Raw genomic sequence first — 8,736 nt, 5'->3', positions numbered from 1 at the left:
GTCTCGCTCTGTCACTCAGGCTGGAGTGCAGTGGTATGATCTTGGCTCCCTGCAACCTCCACCTCCCGGATTTAAGCGATTCTCCTGCCTCAGCCTCATAAATAGCTGGGATTACAGGCATGCACCACCACACCCAGCTGATTTTTGTATTTTTAGTAGAGACGGGGTTTCACCATGTTGGTCAGGCTGTTCTCGAACTCCTGACCTTGTGATCTGCCCACCTGGGCTTCCCAAGGTGCTGGGATTACAAGTGTGAGCCACTGTGCCCAGCCCTTTTTTTTTTTTTTTTAAATTCATTTAGAATACCTTAGGTAGTTAACTCATTAAATGAGTAACTAATCTCAGTGGCTTCTGAGAGTCAGAGTAGGATAGTAATTAGGAACACAGGCTCTTGTAGCCAGACTGTATGGGTTTGAAGCCTGACTCTACCACTTAATGACTATGGGCAAATTATTTTACTTTTCTGTGGCTCAGTTTCCTTATCTGTAAAAGGTGATGTAATAATGGTAACTACTTGATAGAATTGTTGTGAAGATTAAATGAGTTTGTACTTGTAAGTGCTTAGAACAATATCCTGGCAATAATAAGCACTCAGGCTGGGCATGATGGCCCATGCTTGTAGTCTCAGCTCCTCAGGAAGCTGAGGTAGGAGGAGCACTTGAGCTCAAGAGTTGAATCCAGCCTTAGCAACATGGCAAGACCATGTTGCTAAAAAAACATGAAAGAAAAAACAAAAACACTCAATAGGTACTTTTAGAAATAGGAATTAGCTATTTCCTATTGTCACGACTGCATGGGTCAGCACTGAGAAAACAAAGGTGAGTAAAAGCAGGTGTGGCCCCTGCTTTCCTGGAGCTTATAGAGTCCCAGGGGAAATCAACATGAATTAATTCCTCAAACAAGTGCAAAGTCCCAAGAGTAGCAAGGGTCAGTGATAAAGGAGCTAGAGTTTTTCAGTGGGATCAGAGGCAGCTTCCCTGAGGAAGGATTGCATCAGCTGCAGTCTGAATATGTACAGTGATAGAAGTCAGTAGTGGTTACCTGGGGGGTAGGGAAGGTGTAGACTGTAAAGGGGAAAGAGGGAACCTTCTGGGTCTCAGGAATGTTCTAAATCTAGATCTGTGTGGGAGTTCCATGAGGATAGACATCTGTAAATAATTACTGAGCTGTATACTTTAGTGCACTTCACTCATAGTGAAATAAATGAATAGGCATTAGCTAGGTGAGAGAAGAGGAGGAAACGTTGCTGGTAGAGGGAAGGGCATGTGCACAAACCCTGTGACAGGAGGGAATGGGATAAATGCCAGGTCTAGAAGAAAAAGCCATTGTGGCTGGAGCCACAAGAGGGATCATGATGTGGGTAGAAGCCAAAAGAGGAGTGGGGCCTTATGAGCCCTCGGAAGATTTTCCTCATGCTGAGGGCATTGGGATGCTGTTGGAGAGTAATTTAGCAAGTGGAATAAGGCTGGTGGGAGGGGAGATTTGCTCTGCAGAGAGGTCCTCGGGGAGGCCAGAGGGATGATGAGTGTGTGCTTTGCAATAGACTATACGCGAGGTGATAATATGGACCGGGGTGGTGGTGGAGGGCAGTGGGCATTTTTAGGAGGTGGAGTTGACTTGGTAATGGGTTAGTAATGGGGAATAGTAATGGGGAAAGGCCAGGGATGGGTCTGAGGTTTCTGGCTTCTATACCTGGATGGTTGGTTGTGTTGAACATGGAGCTAGGCTGGAGGATTAGGGAGGAAGAGCAGTTGTGGGCAAGCTGAATGGAGGTGCCTTTGAGACATCGAAGAGATGTCGAGTAGGTAGCTGGATATAAGTCTCTTAAATTGGAATAACACTGAGGACACTGAGTTTCAGAGGTAGGAGGTGATTTCTCAAGGTTCTACAGCTAGTAAGTGGTAAAGCTGGTCTCAGAGCTGGATCCTGTGACTTCTAACCGAGGGTCCTCCCACAACATCATTGGGTCTTCCTTTCGTAGTTGATGAGTCTACTCCATCTTGACCCGATTCTTACTAGCTGTGAACCTAGAGGCTGATGTTCTGATTTTCCTGAGTTCTGTGGGCACACCTTGGAGCCCGTTGCCCACTGAGCCTTGACTGCAATGAGGCAGAGGCTCTTAGTTTAACACCTTCCATTGGAGGAGCACATCGCTCCCCAGGGCTCCTCTGACTAAGCCTGATTCAAGGTACTCTGGGTATTTTAGGAGCTAATATCCTCTCCTTCTGGCCCTCTAGAAGGGCTGACATGCTCTGCTGCAGTGGTTGGATGTGGTCAAGGAGAAGGAATCATTGAAAGCAGGGCCTGCTTTGCCAGTGGTGAGTGTTTCTCTCCAGCGGCAGCAGCTGGTGCTCAGCAGGTTCTTAATGTCCCTGCTTTCTGTGCTACTTCCTAAAGGCTGTGGGAGGTAGAGAGCCCTGGCCTGAGGCAAAGGGAAGGTGGAATTGTTCTCAGCCTGGCACCACTTGCTCAAGGGCTGGACCTTTGCTCTCACTGGGGCAGCTTGACCCAGGCTGCCCTCTGGCTTCTCAGGTTGCTTGCTCTCTGGGGTCAGCCTCACTTCTTCCTCTGCCCTTAGTCAGCAGGAAGTATCTTCCTTTCACGTGCTTGCAGGGTGCTGCCTCCCCTCACCCGCCTCACTGCTGTTGAGGTTTGCCAGAGTCATTCAGATGACTCTCCTCTGTCCTCGCTGTCCCCTCCTCTGGTCTTCATGGACTTAAACCTTCTTCCCAAGGTGTTCTGTGCTGACCACTGGAAGGCTGTGGTTTCAACAAAGTCTGTGGCCAGGGCCTGTGACGCAGGCCCTTGCAGCACAGCCCAGAATAGCCTCGGCTTTGCTGCTTTTCCAGCTGCCCTATCACTTTGCAGGCTGGGATCTAATTTGCTGTCCACCCTCTCCACCCCAGTCTCTCAGTCAGTGCTGCTTTCTTTGCCCATAAAATATTTATAATCACAGATTATGTTTCCCTATGAGTATAAACTTGCTTTTGTTGTTTTTCCCCTTCTGTGCCCTTAAGAATCTGCCCCTGACAGGCCAAAGGGCTTTATTCTCTGGGTTCATGGACTTCATCACACTTTCTTTGCTGAAGTGGCTGGCTCCCTCTGCTAGACCACTGCTGAAGAAATGTGAGAAAAGAGCTCTAGGTTAGTTATTGTAGTCAGAGACCTGGGTTCCAGATGGAACCCTGCTGCTTACTAGCCACAGCCTCTCGAGTTGGGAGCTTATTGCTCGAGGGCTTGGTGCTCAGGACCTCTGGCCAATGGGTGTGACTCCTAAGGACCAGCCACACTGAGGGATATTCCCTTGGCTGCTGATGAGGTGAGGGGGGACCTGGCCAAAGCATGTGCAGAGAGGCCTTGCCACCATCAGCACTCCTGAAGCTAGTCACCTCTGGCACAGATGTCCAGTCTACTTCCTGTGTGCCTTTGGGAAGTAGCACAGAAAGCTGGGAAACTAAGAGCCACTAAGTACCAGCTGCTGCAGCTGGGGAGAAGCACTCACCACTGAGTTTCTCTCCTGAAATTCTCAAGCCCAGCCTTGCACTTAGGAGGGCAGTGGCCACTGTGAGGCAGAATTCACTGGAGGTGTGACTCCTGTGTCAGAGTGAGGAGGAGGGCCAGGGCTGGGGTCTCTCCGGGGGTGAGATCCTACTGTGCAGGTCGGAGCCCAAGGCCGTTCTGCTCCAACCTCCCGGTGTGCAGCCTCCTCAGTGTCCTTGCTCAGGCTTCTTACTGCCTTTCTTGGCCTCTTCTCATGGTCTTTGATTTTCTTTCTCAGTGGCTGAGAAATCTTGTTTTTGACAAAAATTATATAATACTGTACTAAAATGCTTAACTGAAATTCGAATCTGTACCAGCAGCTGCATTTCTTTTCTTCCTCTAATTTTGTAATTCAGACTTAAAATCGTGGGACTTTTGTTTTATTCTTTCCCACCGGGAGGATGGTAACGGATCACAATTCAGTTCTTCCCAGCATTTTGGACACCTTCTTGCTGAATTATTTTGCCAAATATTAGTAATTTTCTGAATTATTTGGGCTTCCTGGGCTGAAAGTGGTGATGAGTTTGCTTCTTAACTTTCAATATAAAGATAGTGATTCCCAGCTAGATTTGAGAACAGTAATAATTTGTTGTCATTTGCTTGGTATTATGGCAGGCTGTTTCATAAGACACACCACAGGCATTTTTAAAATGAAAATTAAACTTATTTTATTTTGGGAGTTTCATAAGAACTCCTGAATAATTGTGATACCTTTGGATATTATGAAACCTTGATTGGCAACTGATTTGAGGCCAAGTGTTTACACACTCAATAGAGACAGTTCTTGGCCAATCTGGACTGATGATCCAGTGTGTGATCACAGCTGCTCTCCCTGCTCCCCACTGAGCTCCCTGTTGATTGGCACCAGTTCTCAGGGGGCTGCCCAGCACAGGAAGAGGAGAGAAAGAGAGACCTTTGGGTGCTGACCTTCTCAAGGGATACTACCCCTGGCCTCCAGTGGGTTTCCCAGGCAGGGAGTGGGCTGTGCTGCCCCATGCCCACAGGCTAACCCAGTGCCCTTCTTGGCTGGCCATGGCTAATGTCTGCAAAGAGGCAGGCACACATGGGTCAGGGGTCAGGGAGCCAGGGCTTTCATTTGTCCATGTGTCTCACTGGCGTCCTGTCAACCAACTGCATTAACTAACCAGTTTGCTGCCAGGTCTGGTAAAAGGTTTGCAGGTAAAGAAGGATGAAATCCTTGTCTGAAATTAGGTTTCAAGGTTATCTCTGGATTTTGTTTCTCCGGGCTGGGTCCCCATAATTGAGGGCAAGGCTTTGTTGGAGTTAACTCACCTATGGCCTCAGAACAGTTTATTTTAAAACAAAGCTGAAGTGGATTCCCACCATTGTGGTTTGGACCATTCATGATGACCATGTCGACTTGGGGGACTGAGGAGCCACCCACATTTCACATGTGAGAGTAACAGAACTCGAGTTTTCTCATGCCCAGTCCAGCTCTTTTCACTGCATCTGACTGTGATATAATACACAGTTTCACTCTGTTGCCCAGGCTGGAGTGCAATGGCGTGATCTCGGCTCACTGCAGCCTCCACCTCCCGGGTTCAAACGATTCTCCTGTCTCAGCCTCCCGAGTAGCTGGGATTACAGGCGCCTGCCACCACACCCAGCTAATTTTTGTATTATTAGTAGAGAGAGGATTTCAACATGTTGGTCAGGCTGGTCTTGAACTCCTGACCTCAAGTGATCTGCCCACCTTGACCTCCCAAAATGCTGGGATTACAGGCGTGAGCCACCACACCTAGCCTGAAAAATACTTTTGAATGGGGCCATACCTGTCCAGCCTGCAGGGGCAGGAAGCAGCATTGCTTGTGAGGAGTTGAGAGAACCTCAGCTGCACTGAGGAGCAGGACTTCCCAAGGCATGTGGACCAGGTGGTTGGAGTATGTGGTGCTGGTGGGTCGGAGGGAGGCAGGATGCTTGTGAGCTGTGGTCTAAGACCTCTCCAACCCCTCATTCCTCACTGGGTCTGAGAGCTTCAGAGCCCACCTTGCTGCTTTTTCTTTCTTCTGAGTAGGCGCTTCCTCACTGGGATCCACGTGATTTCTGAACCCCCCTGGCAGACCTGTACCTCTGTGTAGCACTTCCCAGTTTGCAGAGTGCCTTCACCTTTTAGTCCTACAAAGTTTCTTCCAGCGTAGAACTTCTGTGACTCCAGGCCTGGTGACAACTCTGAATAGTAGGTAGGGCTGGTGTCCCTGTTTTAAAGATAGGAAACAGGAAGTAAGTGGTAGAGTTGGGCCAGTATTCTTTTTCCTCTGTGGGGCCCCGGCTGAGCCCTGTTGCTCCTCAGCATAGCACTTCTTATAGCACTTTGAGATTGGGCAAGCCCATGGCTCAGGAACAGTCTCTGTCTTGTTCATAGTTCCGTCACTGATGCGTCGTAGATGCACAGAAATATGAGAGCTGAAAAGTTAAAATCTGTATTCTCAATTTAGGAGTCGTATATAGACATCTAGTATAGGGGTTGGTAAAAATTAAGACATTATGGAGTGTCTACAAGGACCCGTGGTGGACAGAGTTGCTTATCTCCACACAGATCCTTATCTCAAGGGCCTCACCCACGCTGGCCAGATGCCCAATGTTTCCTGTTTCCCCATTAAACTCTAGTTTATGACTCCAGTTTAAGGTATCCTATGATGTCTGTAACCCCTTAAGCTGGAGTGTGTTTTTACTCTTCATGTTTAGGGGGAAAAAAGCTGTACAAGAGATAAGGCAGTGGTTCTTAGCTGAGGACGTTTGGCAGTGCCTGGAGAGAGTGTTAGTTGTCACAACTGGGGGCAGCATCTAGTGGGTAGAGTCCAGGGATGCTGCTGGCCATGCTACATTGTGCAAGACTGCCCCCACAACAAAGAATTCCCTGTCCCCAAGTGCTGACAGTCTTAAGGGTGAGACTAGGTGGGACCTGTTGTGTGTAAGGAGGATAGAGAGTATCTGGGAGTCATAGTGAGCTGATGGTTCATAAATAGTGGTGTGGAATTGTAGGAATGAAACCACATTGCAATCCATGGAGATATGCACTTGCTCACCGTTTATCTGCCCATTGCCATGATTTGGGCCCTACAGCTGGAGCAGGTGTTGGAAAATTTAGAAAGACTGCAGCTTACTGAAGGGTTGAGGCCAGCAGTCAAGGCCATTGGAGGATCATGATTGCATGTGCAGTGCTCTGGGTTGGGGGTTGAAGGCAAAGCTTTAGCTTGGGCTCAGCCGCTGGCTCGCATGTCAGGTCACTTTGGCTGGTCACATTTCTCAGAGCTTTGGTTTCTGCCTCTGCCCTTACCTCTCAGGACTTTCTTAGCAGTGGCACCAGCAACCGTCCTGCCTTACAAATCTTACAACTTTGGAGTCACTTTTGGGTTTGTCCTACTTTTCTGTTTTCTTTTTTTTTGGAGATGGAGTTTCGCTCTTGTTGCCCAGGCTGAGTGCAGTGGTGCGATCTCCGCTCACCACAACCTCCGCCTCCCGGGTTCAAGTGATTCCCCTGCCTCAGCCTCCCGAGTAGCTGGGATTACAGGCATGCGCCACCACACCCGGCTAATTTTGTATTTTTAGTAGAGATGGGGTTTCTCCATGTTGGTCAGGCTGGTCTCAAACTCAGGACCTCAGGTGATCCACCCACCTCAGCCTCCCAAAGTGCTGGGATTATAGGCGTGAGCCACCACGCCTGGCCTTTTTTGTTTTTTATGAAGTGCTGTCCATTCTCCTACAGCAGCATTCCTTTTCCTTCTGGAACTTCACATTTCATCCCAGGGCTCTGACCTGGTCTTGGCATGCTGCCAACTTGTGACAATCTAGCTGCCCACTGGAGGCAGCTCTTGGAGGTAGAAGCCACATCTCTCCAGCCTTGGTCTGTAGCACATGGTAGTAGGAACACACAGGAAACTAATTTATTGAGGGCTTGCTTTGTGCCAGTTTTGTGCTGGACACTTTACATATTCTCTTCCAAGTCTTCACGATGCCGTGTGATTATTGTGTCTGATTTATGAGTGAGAAAACCCAGGCTGAGAATAGTTAAGGGACTTGTAGTCAAGTGACAGGCTGAGATTTGAAGTCAGGACCGCCTGGCCTCATTTCTGCTTTCTGCTGCACTGACCTGTGGTGGAAATATTTCTTGGTAATGTGCCCTCCCTCAGCTATTAAAATAGCTTTCCGGAAGCATCCATTGGATGACCACTGTGGATACTTGTAGTTACTTCCAGTTGCCTCTTAGGTCAGCACCTTCCGGCCCAAGCTGAGGTCAGTGCTTCCTGCTGGAGGTTGGCTCCTGGCCTTATTTAACACCACTGTTTCCTGTCACTCCACAGCTTGGTCATCTACGCTGGCCAAGGAAATGGGCCAGTCTTCCTTCTCTGCACTTGACCGACTGGGGGCTTCCTGGGTCTTGGCTCACCCTGGAGCTCTTAACACCCGTTTCCAAGTGGGTTCCTAATGTTTGCTGAGTGAGTTATCAAGTGAAAGAAGAGTGTGGGTTCTTCCCCATCCCACAAAGGGCCACCACTCACCTTCTCCAAAGCCAATTTCTCATCTGGAAAACCCAAGCCAAAGAAGTCCCTTGCAGCCTGGCGGAGGAGCTCTGCCCACTCGGTGCTCTCATCCTGGAGGCGGGGGTTTGTCCCACTTGGAGACCTTGACTTTGCTCATTGCTTTTCCAACCCTGTCAGTACTGTTGCTGCCTTTACACAGGCATAAGCCATGCTGACCCCACAGGTGAGCCTTGGCACATTTTTGGCCTGGAATGTCATTTTCTCCCTGGAGAAGTGGTCGGTGACCCTGCTCAGGTGTCTCATCAGTGAAGTTCTGTTCAATTGACATTGATTGAGCCCCGGGTTGGACATCTTAATCTGTCCCTCAGGGTCCCTCTCACCCTTTTCCACCCTGCCCTGTGCCCCAGGAGGCTGACCTGTACGGACTGCATCAGCGGGCTCCCATTCCTGCAGGGCTGACCACACTCCTCAGTCACATGTCACAGCCCCTCAGACAGTGCTCCACACTCTTGGGGCCTTGGCGTCAGGGCACTGCAGCACCCACTGTACTGGTCCACACCTTTGTTAACAGTCCCTGTGTTAACTGTCCTCAAATTATCCTAATTCAAGTGTTCCCCTGTTGCCTGCTTGGACGCTGACTGATGCAAACATTGACTGTGTTTGCCCAGATGGGCAAAATAGGGATCTTGTCCTG

This window comes from Mandrillus leucophaeus, unplaced genomic scaffold, assembly GCF_000951045.1.
Source record: "Mandrillus leucophaeus isolate KB7577 unplaced genomic scaffold, Mleu.le_1.0 Scaffold3, whole genome shotgun sequence".
In the NCBI taxonomy this organism is placed as follows: domain Eukaryota; kingdom Metazoa; phylum Chordata; class Mammalia; order Primates; family Cercopithecidae; genus Mandrillus; species Mandrillus leucophaeus.
This window is presented reverse-complemented; position numbering follows the sequence as displayed.